Below are 16,742 nucleotides of genomic sequence, written 5' to 3' on the forward strand. Positions count from 1 at the left end.
TTTATTTCTGTGTCTATCTACCTATAAAGGAAACCTAGAGTTCACATTGACATGTTCCATTCCAATATGTTACTACAAGGCTCATTCTAGCTTTCCTCCATCTGTATTTATCTTGCTCTTCTGTCGCAATGAGAAACTTGACTTGTTTCATCCTCAATATTCTACTAATTTGCTTGATCTGTCCATGTACAGCCCATCTCCTGATACTCTTAAACTGCCACCATGCTAGAATACCTTCCTTGGGAAGGCCTGGGCCTCCTGAGTAGTTCATTTTCTTTATTTAGGTTCTGTACATGTTTTATTATGTACATTTTTGGGACTTTGCTTTGTTGCTCTTTTGAAATAGTGCTATTTAAATAAGTACACTTTCTGCTCATAACATATTTGAAAAGGTTACATTTCTTTTTTTTACATTTGTCAATCTGAAAGGAATTGTTATTTCACTATTTTTATTGGTTATTAGTGACAGAACATTTTTCAAATGTTTATTAGCCACTTTTACATACATTTCTGTAAATTGTATGAATCCTTTGTTTTTCTACAGAAATCCTAGTGCTTTTTTTAAAAAAGGAACCTCTTGAGTTGTTTATAAATTCAGGAGAATAATTGCTTGTTTGTTGCAAGTGTTTCCCAAGTTAACTAGTTGTTTAAAAATTTTTTTTTAATTTACAGAATTAAAATTTTTACATGGACAAATATGTTGATCTTTTACTAATTATTTTTGAGCTTCAGATTGCCTTCTCTCTCCAGAGGTCAGATACTCATCTATACTTTTTATTTTTGTTGAAGATTTAAAAAATTTTACATTTTAAAAATTTTAGAAACTTTTCTATCATGTTAAACATCTTTAGAAATGTTTTTTTCCCCATGTTAATTGAAAGTTTTTTTTATTGAAGTGTCATTGATGTACAGCCTTATATTGGTTTCAAATATACAACACAGTGGTTCAGCAGTTACCCATATTATTAGCTCTTCACCCCCACTAGTGCCATTATTATCTGTTAACACAGAAAGATGTTACAGAATCATTGGCCATATTCCCCATTCTATTCTACTATCCCTGTAGCCAACTTATATTATGATTGAGAATTTTTTATGCCCCTTTATTCTCTTCACCCTCCCCATCCACCCATCCCAAGAAATGTGGTTAAACATTTCTTTGTCCATCTGGAACTTGTTTTATTTTTATTCAGTCTGTAGAAAATTCTAATACTAAGAATATTAATCTTTTCAAAGTTGTCACCAATATTTCCCTCAGCATTTTATTTTCCATTTAAATCATCTTATTTTGATTTTTGACATGTAGAAGTTTCCATTTTTTTGTAATTAAATTTACTAATCTTAGTGACTCCTCCCCTTGCTTTTAAGCTTAGAAAGAGACCTCCCCTATCCAGATATTTAATAAACGTAACACTTATATTTTCTTTTTTCTCTCCCCATCTCTCTCCTCCTCCTTTTTTCCCCCTCCATCTTCTCTTTTTACCTTAAGATTTGCCTTAAGGCCAGCTTTAAGTAAAATGAATCACTTTGGTCTCCTGGGGGTCTTGCAGACCCAGAAAAACGGGATTGGGATGGATTTCTCTACAAGGTAACCCCTCTCTTTCCCTCCTACATGAAAAGGAGTTCAGTGTCAAGCTCCCAGGAAGTGTATGTACCTCTGACAATTCATACACTGCTAATGTGAAAGGTGGCCTTTACATATTCTGTATATCAATTTAGCCATTTATATGGAGAGAATGAAAAAAAAAATGACCTAGTTTTGGTCAGATGCTGCTTGTTTCTCCTCACACCATGGGGTTCTGTTCTGTGTCATTTCCTTTGAAGTCAGTGGGAACCCTGTGCAGGATGGCCACGTGAACACCAGCCTCCATACATGAAGGTGAGAACTGCCATTACGATAAACTATTCAGCAGTGTGGTGGAGGGAACCTTGGTTTCACACACTTGGTGGCTACCCTGCAGATCCCACTGTCTGTGAGGGCTTTGTTCGACTGGAGCAAACAAGAACTTTTTGAATCTTGACATACAGGGGCTCATTCAGTAGAGCATCCCCTGTTATGAGAGGAGGCACAGTGCTGGGCAGGCATTGCAGTTTTTAGCCAGCACACTGAGGGCATTGCTCTCACATTCTCTCCATCTGTAAAGAGACTGTTTTCAAGACCCCAAAATGGTTTTCTATAGATTGGAGAAACATGTAAATACTTTGGGGGGCATATATAGTGGGGGACAAACTGCAGTCATGTCAAAGAAGCCAGGCCTTTTCAGTATGAAAAAAGAATTCTTTGCAAATTTTAGGTGATGTTGGTGAAAAGCAGAGCTTATAATAGAAACAATGAGAGAAACTTTGATGCAGAGATAGTATTGGAAATGAAAAAGAATCATCTACATTTGCTTTCTATATCAGGAGCATTATTTTGGTAATTAGCCCACAGATACTTTCTCCCTCTCCTCCCTTCACAATGAGTCACGCACCATTTTAGGAACCCGTATCACATGGTTTCAGGTGGTTATTCTACAAACAGAATGAACAGAGGTCAAAGAGCAAATTGCCCAAACTGATGGGTGATTTTTGTTCCCATGCATTCCATTACCTGACTTTGAAATAGCAATGTCTCCTTACTGATTCCTTCATCATATCATTCTGCTCCTGTCTCCAAGCCCTTGCTCAGGCTGTAGCATACCCCCAGCTTCAAGGTGCCTCACTTCCAAGGCTCCGTTTTAGAGCAGGACAGCAGCATTTTGTATTTGTAATTTCTCCTATTGGATAGCATGGGAGTGGAGTAGCATTTTTTGCTTATAATTTTGAGTTCTGTTACAGAAAACTTGTATGAACTTCTGCATAGAGATCATCATCAAGGGAGGGAATATAGATGGAAGAAAAGAGAAAACACTGAGTTCTGGAGTACTCCAAAAATAAGAGATTGGGGAGGAGAGAATATTTGGGAGATCACTTTGCAATAGTACATGGGAGCAGCATTATTTTTTGAAATAATAGTTATATTGTAATATAATAGCTATGAACTATTCTGGTGTGTAAATATGCCCTAATTTACATAAACAGTCCTCTACATAAACAGCTTCTTAATTGTTCCTTCTGCTCTCAGTTTATCCTTACTCCAATCTGTTCTACATTCTGCTTAGGTTAACCTTGGATTAATTTTAGTTATTTGTGCCTGGTTGAAAAGTGGAAAACAGGGGAAGTACAATATATTATATTTATATGATGAAATGTAGTGCAGTTATTATTTTTAATAAGAAGATACTGGCAAAAGATGTTGAGTGAATAAGGCATAATCCTAATATGTGCATAAATGCACACACACACAGATATGTGACCAGAAAAAGATGCTACAAATTTATCCATCAGAAATGTAACATGGATAGTGGGTTTTGGTGACTTTTATTTTATTTTTTTTATGTTTTTCTGTGTTTTGCAAATTTCCTTCATGAAAAATAAAGTTTTTTGTAAGAAATGTACTTTAATTCTGATGTCTTACAGTCAGGAAACCAGCTTTGATTCTTTATTGCCTAGAAAGATAATGTACAAATATCTTAATTTAGTAGTCAAGACACTTCAGACTAGAGGCCCAATCTGCCTACCCAACCTCTTCGTTTCAGCTAAAAGGATCTGCTCACGGTCTTTTGGTTGTGCTGTGTACTTGTATACTCTTTTGAAAACTGGGTTCCTTTTTATTTCCCTCCTTTCCCTATAATTTCTACAAATTCTTTAAGACGCTATTTAAATTCTACTTCTTATTTGGTCCTCAGACCATGGATGATGGAAAAGGTCTCCAAGGATTAGTAGCTGTGTTATTCATTCAGCATTTACCCCAGGATGCTTTGCATTATTAGGCTCTTTTTCTATAAGTCTATATATAACTTGTCACTCCAACTGGCATCTTGATTCTTAGAGGACACTTTCTGTGAGTAGAGTTCTTGATATCCTGACCCCCCTGCCTTATTCACAGTGTGTCGCAAATATTTGCAGTGTTCAGATCTAGGGTTATTTCAAATATATATACATATATATATATATATATATATGTATATATATTTGATCTCTCTTTACGTATATGTTTGTATCTTGTAAATGCTTTGACTTTATTGAAGGAATAATAAAATTTCAGCAGTTAATTTCCTATAATGGAAACATTTAAAATACATGTAATTATAAACTATTGCTTAAGCATTCTTTCTTTGGTCAGGAAAGATCACTGATCTCTCTTCAGGGAATGTTCTCTTCTTTCTGTCTCCTGAAAGACAATGTAGCTTTCCTTTTCCTCTTTATTGCCTGGTCCCGAATATAATCTCCACATATGTCCTATCTTTGTAAGTGAAATACTTCTTGTCTTAGTGAAAGTCAGCTCCCGAATGAATTTCTGTTGGTTCAGAAAGCAACTTGAGGTTTCTGCCTTTGGCGCAATTCGATTTCCTTGGCGTCTTTCCACAGTCACCATTTAGATTGCTCCTGGTCGGCAGGATTTCTTTCTATCATATACTCTGTGGAGGTTAGAAAAGAACTGTATTACACTGGCTTGAAACTGTGTTGGAAAATGAAATTTGGAAAATGTGTTGGAAAAGGAAGCTTTTGAAACTCAAATTGTACTCGAGTTGGACCTCTGGTAGTACCTTTATACATGAGTAGTTCTTAGTGGAGTAAAATGGCAGATACGGTGAAAGTTCCTTCTTATTTGGATTGTCACTGAGTAAATATCACAATGTTTAAAATCACTTACATAAATAAAGCAGTTGTAAGACAAGATGATTATAATTATTTTCTAAAAAATATGGGTACATATATATACTTATAATGCAGGCTTGGATTAAGATCTTTAAAAAGGTCCTAAGCACTTGAAGAGTTTATAGTGCATATGAAATAATGCCTTTTATTTACATGAAGATTAAAACCATGTTACAATTAAGTAAGTCTCAATAAATTCTGAATTTTTATATCTTTGCATTTATAAAAATGTCAAATTCTTTAAAAAAATATTTTTGGTTCTGTTTTGCTGGTGCTTTAAGTACATACTTCATCTGCCTTTTGGGTAATTCAGTTTTGTTTATATGGATGTAAATACACCAATAAAGGTCTGGAAAGGAGCATCCAGATCATTAACAGTGGTTACACATGTGCAGAGGAGCAGGCTGGGGAATGGAGAACATTGCCCTTTTCCATTTTACACCCATATTTTCCCCTAATCATCTGTTACCAAAATGTAGTTAGTCATTACCGTTATGCATAATCATTAAAGACAGACAAACACACTGCAGAAGTAAAATGCCTCACCTTTTCTTTTTTCTATTGAAGTTTAACATTAAAATTGCTTATATTTTATAAACATTAACATAATCCAGACAGTGTTGTCAATCCAGTCCAAATTGAGTGTATTGATTTTTCTTTCTCTTTCGTCCAATAACATGGTTAGACAGCTGCCTGCTATTAGGTTTTTTCAGATGTTGTTGCTGGTCATCATCACTGTTAACATTCATTGACCTCTTACAATCTGCCAGGCACTGGTACAGAGCTCTATATGTCTTAATTTGTTGAACTCTCACAACAGTCTTGTGAGTTGTGTATTATTATTACAGTTATTTTATAGATAAAGAAATAGAGGTTGGAGTAAGGAATCAGAGGCTGGAGAGGATAAAATGTCTTGCGTGAGCTGGGTCACACAGCCAGCAAGTGATGGACCTGAGATGTGTCTCTGGCAGACTGACTTCAGACTCTGTATAGGAAAGAGAAAGGGAGTGGAGCTAGTCTGGTTGTGGTTTAAGATTTGTACTATATTTCATAGTTGGCATATACACTTGTAATTGGGAAGTGACCGAAGGCATCTGGGTCCAGTTGATGTGTTGGTTGAAAATTACTATTATTATGAGGATGATTATTATAGTATTTAGTAATTATGTAGTGCTTTATACTTCAAAGAACTGTGCTTTATAATCATTTATTAGTTACGTCTCACAACATCTCTGTGATATAAAGATGCACTTATCATGAATATTTTACAGAAAGAGAAACCGAGGTAGAGTAAGATGGTCTACATCCTCAATGAAAAAGTGAAGGTGGATTGAATGCATCCTCTTAAATTCCTGAGACTTGCTAAGTGGCTCAATCTGGACAAAAGAAGTTTAAATTTTTTACCCTTTGAAAGGAGAGTGTTAGTTCCCATACTTTTTCTTGATATTTAATTAAAAATTAAATGTAAAATATGCTAACATTTGATGACTGTTCCCTTTTAGGTCCTCTGTTTTTGAGTTTTTACTGCATTTGTGCCAATGTGACATTTTTGCTTAAATTCAACTTTGCTATCTCCCATTTCTCCATACAAGCACAATTTACTACAAATACGGTTTCCATTGTCAATATTATATTGCCTCAGATAGCTTCCATTGTCTTTAAAAGATGCCTTTTGTTCAGCACATACATAGGACTTGTCATGATAACTTACCATGGAAACAAACTTTGTGCAAGAATTATTTTGGAATTAAAGGAAGTCTTGGATGTCTGGCAGTTTGTACACTTCAAAATGGAAGATTATAAACCTATCAATATGACCTGGGGTTGGGGAGAGCAAAGGTGGGGATGAGAAGGAGCTGTGTGGGTTTATTACAGCACCTTATAAAAGGCCTGATAGAGATACACACACTCTTCTATAAATCTGGAGTCTCTTTGAGTTGAGAGGCAGTCATAGCCATAGCACATGGGAAAGGCTCAATAAATATTAATTTAGTGGTTAAGAGCATGGCTGTGGAGACAGACTGCCTGGGTTCTAATCCTGGCTCCATTACTTGCTAGCTACCTGAACTAGCTGGGCTTGTGTTTCTTCATTGGGGTGGTGTTGGGGGATCCCACTCCATAAAGTTAGTCATGAATGAAAATTATTCAAATAGTTGCTGTTATTTGTCTTTTCTATTTTCAAGGCAGGTGACAAAACATCAGCTACAATGCCATTAAAGTGTTGGTGTTAATGGTATTTGTAACTGGATGTCTGCACTTGCGTGGGTTGTTTAGAAATGGTACAACATAGTACCCCACAATTTTCTACCCCAGAAAAACAATTTAAAATGTATAAACAACTTAAAACATAACATATGGGAATAAACAATTATGAACACACGTAAAATCTATAAGGCAAAATTCTATACTTGTTTCTTCAAAACATTCATATGACCTCCCAAGCAGTGGCTCCAGACTCAGTGCCTACCATGAAGATTTCACATGTGAGTGAGGCCAACTCATTTACTACCTCAATATACAGCTGCATCTGAGCTAAAGACACTGACAGCTTGTGGGATGTACCCCTAGTCAGCCAACGTGTCTATGGTTTTAAGAGACATCAGCTACTGGGAGTTTGATTTGACATGATGTTTCCCAATTTAAACATTTTGCCTCAATTTATTTCTTGGTACAAAAGTCTGTGGGTCAAACAACATACTTGAGAGCCATTTGTCAAATCTCTGCCAATTATATTAGGACATATACTGATACATTGTGCTTTTATTCAGATCAGCAAACACTTTTCAAGCACTTGCGAAGTCAGGGATGAAAGGTGAGGAAGACAGAATATGACAGATTCTTCATGAAACTCGCAAGTCTTGTGGAGAGACTGGCAATAATGTTATAGCAGAGAGTGGAAAATGCCACAGAAGAGTGTGGAGCCCAGGATTTAAGCTAAGTATTCGATCAGGCCTACATGAAAATGAACAAAAACGTACCCCATTATTTGAAAGCAAGACAAATGGTGGACACCCAAGTAGATGGCTCTTTTGTCTAACAAAACCCCTTAATGGATTTTTAGGGTGAGACCTATGCACAGACAGGGCTGCAGCCTTGCACAATTACAGGGGGATCATTCCTCTTGTGGTCTTTGCAATTGGCACCCCTTTCATTCAGGTTGTATTCTTTGTGAATGGTACCCCCTGGAATTGTGTAACCCGGTAATTCTGTCAACAAAGATAGGCCAGGAGCCAGGCCTGAGAGGACTGAAAGCTAAATCCTTCCACATAATAAAGTAAGAGGAATTTTAAGTGTTTGCCTAGTGTTTGGAGCCATGAGGTTGGAGGAGTTGCCTCTAATGGGGAGAAGAAAGGGTTTGGAGTAAAGTTCTCTAGGATGAGGACTGGCCAGCAATTTGGTGACAACCTGGAGCCTATGAACATGGTGAGAGATTCCCTGTAATTTTTGAAAGAGACACATCAAGTCCTCTGTAATCTTTAACTTAATGAGACTCTGACAAATGAAGTCAAACAACTTTTTCTTTGGCATCAAGTATAGCCTTTGAACCTGTTATATGTGAATCAGGAGATAATCAGGAAAGAGTCAATGCTCAGTCTTCATGTAGCAACCTTTGGCTAAACATACAATACCGTAATAACTTGCCTTTTTTATGTTTCTTTTTTAAAGCTCAAAGCACTTATCCTTTTTCTTTCCTCATTTGTTCTAACATTCCAGTGTGGGAGGGGCAGATTATGATAACATTATTGATAGATGGAGAAATTGAAATAGAGATTAAATCGCTTACTCAATGTTGCATAGTTTGGGTGTTGGAGCCCACACAGGATTTTTGTTCTCCAAGCTCCTGCCACGAAGTAGAGAGTTCATGAGTTTTGGAATTAGAGGAATCTTTGTTTGAACATTCCTGATTTCTGCCTCTTAATAAGAAGGTGGCCTTAAATCAATTAGGTTACCTAAGTCTCAGTTTTTCTCTTCTGTAAAATTAAGATCACAAAACCTCATAGTAGTGTAATGAAGATTAATTTAGAAAGTGCTCGTAAGGCCCTGGCAGAGTGGTTCTTGAATAGGATTAATTTCACCCCCCAACTCAGTATTATCTGATTAAATTTCAGTGCAAACTTGAAGTAATCATAAAAGAATCCTCTATGAATACTAATATTTTTCAGGCCTCATGTCCCAGTGAGAGCAAAACATGAATAAAATTGCTTTAATACATCATTTAATTCAATTAGAAGAAATTTAGCTTTGGTAGAATTATTTTTGCTGAGGATAATTAGAAAAAAGAAGAATATGAGGAAGACAAGGTAGAAGAGCACAGTGGTTCTAAAACTGGGGACTATCAGATTCATCTGCAAGGCCTGTTAAAACAGATCGCTGGGCCCACCACCCCAGAGTTTCTGATTCACAAGGTCTTGAGTGGGGCCTAATAATTTGCCCTTGTAATAAATTCACAAATGATGTTGATGCTGCTAGGCCCGGGATTACACTTCAGAGAAGCCCTAGTAATGGTAAGTAAAATTCTAGGGATGAGGCCCAGCAATCTGTGTTTTAGTAAGACACCCAGGTGTCTGTGATGCACTGTCAAGTTGAAATCCACTGGCGTACTGGTGAAAAGCATCTGAGACAGACCAGAGTCAAGTCCTAGCTGCATGGATTACTAGTTAAGATGATCACATTCGATGACAAACCACTAGCACATCTGTGTCCCCAAGGAGGCCTGAGAATGCCTTGATTCAGGATGTGTCTCACTGTCCATCCTCTAAGCTCTTTGGAGGAAAGAGAAGTTAGTGAGTCCTGTCCAGCCAGGCTTGGATTTTTACTACTCTACACTTTGGGGCATGAAAGACTGCTTAAATTTGGGTATTAGGGAAGTATTTACAAACACTTCTGTGATCACAAAAAATAAACAAGACAGTGCTGTAAGTAAAGCCAATAGCAAAGGCATTGTTTTGTCTTAAATTCATAATAATGGATTCTGAACCATTTCCATTTCCTCTGCCTTTCTTAGTAGAAAACTTAAAAAAATCTTCTTCCAGTTTTAGGAGATGCTTGTAAATTTGTTTTGCAGAGAATATGCATGTTAAGAGGCTTTTCATCTCCTGTATCTGGCCTCAGACACAGAATCTGCTTTTGATGTTGGATGCTGTCTTGTCAAAGGGTTTCAGCTCCGGGGCAAGTTCGCTATGGATTTGTGTGACCAAGGAAAATGAAAGCAAAACGTTCTTGGGGTGAAAGGGTTATACCCAACTTTATTTCCAGGTGGCAGGTCAGTCACTAAAATCCCTTTCACTCAGAGCAAGTCTGCATGCAGCAAGCCAGTCTCTGCCTCTGGGCCCCTCTGTCCACACAGCTGTCCCGCACAGCCATCCTCCGGGCCTCTATGCACAGTTGTCCTGCACAACCGTCCTCTGGGCCTCTGTCCTTGGTGCTGCCCATTCCAACCTTGCAGCCTTGCCACCATGTCGTGCCCAGAGTACTGGGCAGAGCTCTTTTTATAGAGTCAACAGCCATGTATTGCCCACAGGTGTGCAGTGAGCTCGTCAACCAGGGCCAGGTGAGAATCCTGGCCACAGGAACTCTCATTTTATCCACAAATGCCTTCCTGATATAGTGGCTGAGGAATAATCCTTTTTTCCCCCTTTTCCTGCCTAGCATCTGACTCTCTGGGTCCTCATACTGTCTCAGCTCACAGTGTCACAAATATCCATGTTGGCCCCAGGACATTCTTTGTCTCATTTACCCTCATTTTTCCCATTACAAAAACTTCTACACTTTATTTCCTTAACTAACATTTTCTGTCAGCATTTGCTAATCCACATGTTTCCAAATTACCCCACTGGAGTGACTCCATTAGAAGAGAAATTGTTCCTACTTATGATGAGGTATGAGAATTGTTGACTCTTACCCAGTGCTACATTGGTACTAGGTACACTGAAGTGTTTATCATGCATTTACATTGAATCCCTATATCCATCCAGAGATGATTTTATATATGTATATATACACACACACATATCAAATATATCACAAATGAGGAAGCTGAGGCTTAGAGAGGTAAAGCAATTTACCCAAAGTTAGAAAGTAAAAGTAAATAAGCGGATCCAGGCGATAAGCTGCCAGAATCCCAAGCTCTTGGCCTCTGTTGAAATCCCAACTGATGATGGAATGTAAGAATATAATTTGGTTCCTGCCCTCAAAGAACTTTAAATGTTGTTAGTAGTAGATCAGGATTTATATACACAACAGGAGTTAAAATAAAATCAAGAACCAATCTTTGTGGTATTGGGTTTGGTACCTTTGATTGGTTTCCTCTACAAGATGTAGATCATAATACCAACCTCAAGTGGTTTGCGGATGATTAACTGAGTTAAACACCCGAAGCGTTTAAAACTCTGCTTATTACGTAGTAAGAGTTCAATAAATGTTAACAATCATAATTTTTAAAGGAGGACTACTGGGGTGGGGAGAGAACACTGGAGAGTCGGGAAGCCGGGTGTGAGCCCTGGGCCTTTGCACCTAAATCTCGAGCCTCGGTTTTCCCGTCTGTAAACCTAGGTGGCTGGAGCGGAACAAGTCGGAGACCAATAGCATTGCTCGGCGTCAGGGACCAAGGGGCGGCGAGGAAGAAAGGTTAGCGACGAGACCGGGGGCGGCAGTGCGAGCGCAGCGCGCGAAAGGCCCCGCCCCTTCCTGGCCGCGCCGGGGAGGCCCTGGCCACAGCCGCCCGCAAGCAGTTCCGCTGCCGGAACGCTTCCCTGCCCCGTTCGCCCTGAAGTGCTTTCCCAAGGTTCGGGCCGGAGAGAGGTCTTGTAGGCGCAGCCGCCGAGGCCGTCGGCGCCGAGTAGGGTCTCCCACCCGGGTCAGAGCTGGGTGTCCGCGCCCTGCCCCCTCCCAGCACCCAGGCCGACGGTGAGTAGCCGGGGGAGCGGACCGGGACGGCCGCGGGCCGCGTCGGGGCTGGCGCTCTCGGGCCCCCGCTGCCCACTCGGGGATGCGGGCTCGGCTGTCGGGGTTCGGGGAAAGGGGTTGTCGACCGCGGAGCCGTTCGCCGAGCCCGACCGGCGGGGAGGAGCGGGCGGCTGGGCCATGGGGTGGGCGGGGCGGAGCCGGGATGGGGGCTCTCGCTCGGAGCTGCTGTTGCTCTTGGGACTCAAGAGGGCGGCTGGGCTGGGCCTCGGTTCCTCTGTCCCCCTCATTTCTGCTCCCCCAGAATCTTAGCTCTGCTTCCCGGATTCGGTTTCCTGTGTCCATCCTGGGGTTGGACACCAGACTCAGTCTTGGGTCCCAGTTCCTGACTTTTGCGTCCTGTAGGTCTGTCCCGGGCCTCAGTAATTAGTCCAGGTTCCAGGGGTGTCGTCTCCTGAAGTCCGAGGGCGGGGCTATATGAGTAGATACAGAGGTTCTCTTGCAAATCTTTTCATCCAGACCCGATTAGGGACTGCCTGCGATCAATTTGGGAGTGCGCTTGGGAGTGGTTCTGGATACGGAGGTCCGTGTGGTACCAGCGAGACTCTCAGGATCGTTGTTCATTGGAGAACTTGCTCAAGCTGTTGTTGAAGTCACTTCTTAACAAAACAAGTTGCTTGAGGAAAATATGTAGTTAAGATAAGTTCCTTTATTTTCCTGCAGACATTTAAAAAAATACTGTTCTCTAATTTGCATTCTTAATTCTTGTGGTTCTCTGAAGTCACAGTTGAATCATGAGTCTTCAGTCTCTGCGGTTGTTGCACGAATTGATTGCAGAGGGTTGGAAGAATACCACTTTTTCCCGAAGTTTGTATATACTTTCCTATTTGGAACTGTCATTCTCCTTAACTTTTACAGAAGAATTGTTCTTGGTAACTCCAAAGAGGCTGCAGAAGTTCACACAGGTGGGCAGAGATGTTTTATGTTGTCTTTTTTAACTTATATTTTGAGGTGTTTACCTCGGGTAAATTGAGAATTTTCTAGAGGAAAAAGTGATGCAGGTAGTTATTTTTTAGTATGCAAATTTTAGGTAATTAAATGCTGAAATGTTTGTCGGGTTCTCCATATTGAATAGTGATTTTAAAGTTGTCATAAGGGAAGGCAGTTACTGCAGCTTGTGACTCTAGATGATCAGTGTTTTTGCAGTGTAAAGTGTACACAAATCACCTTTGTGAGACCAGTGATACTTCCTGCACTTCTCTTGTGCTTTTATGAGTACTTACACTGTAGGTTTTGGATACTTACCTCATTCCCTCCCCTCCCATCACTGGAAAGGGAGGTAATACCATGAACTAGGGAAAATAGACTGAAATGACAAGTTCAGTGAGATCTCCTATGTAAAAGAAAATTTCTTTCAAGGATATTAATTTCAAGGTATCAGTTAATCTTAAACAGGCAAAGGGTGGATGATTTTTAAAGTCCCTGGAAAAAACTTTGGAGGGATGATTAGTTGCCTGGCCTTTAGATTTAGATAGAAACTGCAAATTCTTAGTCATTGGAAGTGCTTATTTGTTTAGAGCATACAGTTGGAATATTGGAATTGAGAGAATCTGGAGAAGGAGTCAGGGTAGATAATGGTTAAGGATCTGTACTCAAGGTACAACGTAATATGTTTTGTTGGGAATTATTTCAAGAATTATTTCCAGAGAAGAAAAAGGCTATTGGGGAAAATCAGATACCCCTAGGCATTGCAAATTTTATTGTTCAGATCAGTTCAGTAGATACTGAATATTTGCATCGTGAATTTGTGAATTTTATTATAAAATGTATTTTGTCGTAAATTTGTAAATTGTATTATATCATTCAAGTCAGTTAAACAGACACTGAACATGCGCTATGTTAGGCATCAAGGTATGTTAAGTAACCATGTAGGAACAAATAAAGAGTCCACTATAACAACCAAGATTCGTGTTTTGACAATAATTTTCTACGGTGTGTCAGTCACATCATGAAGACATGAATTGTATTGTTTAGGCATATTGAAAATATTTTTCTAATTGGAGGGGAGTATTGTGTGCTTTATGAAAAGCACTTTAGGCATTATAGGATACAAAGAGTAAGTCTTTGGTCTGTAAGAATTTGAAATCTAGAAGGGGATTAAGATATTTGCATAAAAATTTACAACATAAATATATGTAAATACTACGTGAGTGGTTTGACCTAAAGTTTGGAGTTGTAGAAAGGAAAATGGGTTCATTTTTAGCTGGAATAACGGACAGTGGTGGAGGTATAGTACTACGAGGATAGCTCTGAAGTTGTTACTTACTGAACACTTTGCTAGCGCCACGCCCTATGCTAGTTACTTTACATGCATTTTCTAAGCTTCACAATAATATGTAAGCATCTTAGTGAGGACACTGGTGCCCAAATAAGTAACTTGCCTAGACTATGTAGCTAGCAGGTAACTGAGCCCCCATTTGAATCCGAATCTGCCTATTGCTGAAGCCTGTCCATTTACACTATATTATGCTACCTCCCAATAAATTGGTAACATGAGTTCAGCATTGCAGAGGGGAAGACTTTTCTCAGACAAAAATTTAGGAGATGGGAGTAGACGGATGAAGGAGGCTTTTCAAATGAAGGGAACGATGTGAGCACAAGTGTGGAGGTGGGTAAATTCATTGTATACTCAGAGAAAAGTTAGTGGACCAGATTACCTAGAATATAGTGTTCATTTTTTGGGAATAAGAGATGAGGTTTGAAATGTAAATTGGGGCTGGATTGTGGGACATATTTAAATGCTGTACTCAGGAGTTCAACATTTGGTAGGTAATGAGAAACTAATAGTGTGTATGGAATGATTTGTTGCAGAAAGCTGACTTTCAGTGTAGTATAAATATTTCGTAAGGGTAATGGTGTTGGGGTGGGGTAGGCGGGTGGGCTGCGAGGTTGTGGGGGAAGGTTTGGAAGAAGTGGAAGGTGGATCATTTTGAGTGTGGTGTTGGAGTTGGTGGTACTAGGTGCAAAATAGTCTCATTTTGAAATATGTTGAGCTTTTTATATACTTCCTAAATACTGGAAATGCCCAGAGGCATTTGGAAATGGGGGTTTGTAGTTCATGAGAGAGGTCAGTGGTAGAAATACATTTAACATGAATCTAGAGAATAAAATAAATAGATGTACCAGTTGAATCTAAGGAGATAAAAGAACCAAAGGAAAGTTGAGAGGGGAAAGAAAAAACAACCATTTGTTTTAGATGGCATCTGTTTGAACAGAAGGAAAAGACATTAAATAGGTAACTCTATATAGTGGGTAAAAAATTTGATAGTCTATGTACTGCTCCCTCACACTGCAGATTCAGATAGAGTACAAATAATCTGATCTTTGAAAACCCAATGGGGAAATACAGTTTTCTTGCCATTGCTAGCATGAATACTGTGCTATTGTTACCCTGTTTCAGGGAGGACAGACTATTTCAGACTCTGGTCCAGAGTGTCAGACTGATTACTTAAGGACTGTTTGCTTGTTTCATTTAGACATTTGCTGGCAAGTGAAATGTGAGGATTTGGAAGCACATCTCTGATACAGTATTCTGTTCGTTGTATGGATGACTTTCAACTTTGGTATCAATATCAGGAACCTTTAAATATTCAAAGATAATTTTTGTGCCTCCTATTACTACTATCTGCTAATAGTGCCTTTCACAATTTATTTATGAAAGTATTGCATATTTTTAAATCACATATTAAAAAGCATTTAATTACATATTTTTCTTCCAACTCTCTTTTATACGTACTTTTGGTTCACATGAGTAGTTTTGTCTCTATTATTCTGACTGTCAGAGAAGGATAGTATGATCAGATACTTTTATGCATCACAGAATGATACATACATAAAAACTATGTATTTTAATTTTCTATGTGGTTTTTCTGTTTAGATATTTAATAGGGGGAACTGGTTGGTGTATTAATGTGTAAAAGATTGTAGTAGTTTGCAGAAGGAGGCTTAAGAGTTCTAACTTCTGAGGACAGGTTTACTGTTTTTAGGCTAAGTTACTGTGGAAGTGTTTATTTCCTTATTGAGAACTAATACATTGCTTTTGTCTTTCAGGGATATGTTTCTCACTATATTACAGGCACTTGTAAATGTCCTGAGTTCTGAGTCAGTGCTGCTGGAGGGAGGGAGTGGTGTGCTTTGTCTGGACTGGTTGACTTAGTTGCAGTCAGCCTGGTATTAATGAGGCAAAGGTCAGGAGTTCCATTTAGCTTCAGTCTGAGCGATGGCCAGTGAGTACACCTCTCACTCCCACCAGCTGTCTTGGAAATTCCTCGGTTGTCATTGGTCACAAAGGTGACTGGATTTGTGTGGATCTTTAAATATTAGAGGAAATTTAGCATAATGGTTAGGAACCCTGATCTGGAATTAGACAGTTCTGTCAGAATTCTTGGTCTGTGACCTTGGGAGAGTCCCTAAACCCCTCCAAGCCTCTGTTTCATCAATATTGAGTAGCTTAATATTTGGTTTGGGCATGTCCTGCTGTTGCTTTCTTTTTCCAAGTAGGAGTCAGCTGCTTAGACCTGTGGTTCCCCAATGCCAGATTATGGAGTGGTATCTGTGACAGATTTTTCACTTGTCTGAAGTGAAATGACAATGAATTAGCTTTTCATAAACTAAATGTATTGAATTTAAAATAATTTTTTTTCTAAAATTATCTTTTACCATTTTTAGTATAAGTATATTAGTTCATTTAGGAAATAATGATGATGGTAACTGGTAGTTATTTTCTTTTTAAATGTCCTTGGCAAAAATTTAAAGTTGGCAACTCTGTGCTTATCGGCCCTTTTTATTTTTTTAAGATATGGTTATGTGAAATCTGAAAATCTTGGTTTAAACAGAACCAGGGGATTGGTGGACAGCACTTATTTATGCATATTCAGGTTAGGCTTGGAGTACATTATACTCTTCTGTTACACTGCAGGGGTTGTATTATGATTCTTACCATCACTGAATTAAATTTTGCCAAGTTTTATGTTAATACTTATAGCACATTTCAAGGGACAGTGAGATTATTTTCAGTTCAAATAAGTTGCCCCAGGTTA

The 16,742-nt window shown here is 38.9% G+C and overlaps 1 long non-coding RNA gene across 2 annotated transcripts in view; it reads left to right on the forward strand.

The window, feature by feature from the left end:
- Positions 1–11,389: 11,389 nt before the first annotated feature.
- Positions 11,390–16,742, forward strand: part of LOC130678998 (uncharacterized) — a 109,852-nt gene continuing 104,499 nt past the window's right edge. For both annotated transcript variants that reach the window (XR_008991981.1, XR_008991982.1), the window contains exon 1: positions 11,390–11,646. This is a non-coding gene — a long non-coding RNA (uncharacterized LOC130678998). The remainder of the gene's footprint in view (positions 11,647–16,742) is intronic.

Source organism: Manis pentadactyla, chromosome 10 (genome assembly GCF_030020395.1).
Source record: "Manis pentadactyla isolate mManPen7 chromosome 10, mManPen7.hap1, whole genome shotgun sequence".
In the NCBI taxonomy this organism is placed as follows: Eukaryota; Metazoa; Chordata; class Mammalia; order Pholidota; family Manidae; genus Manis; species Manis pentadactyla.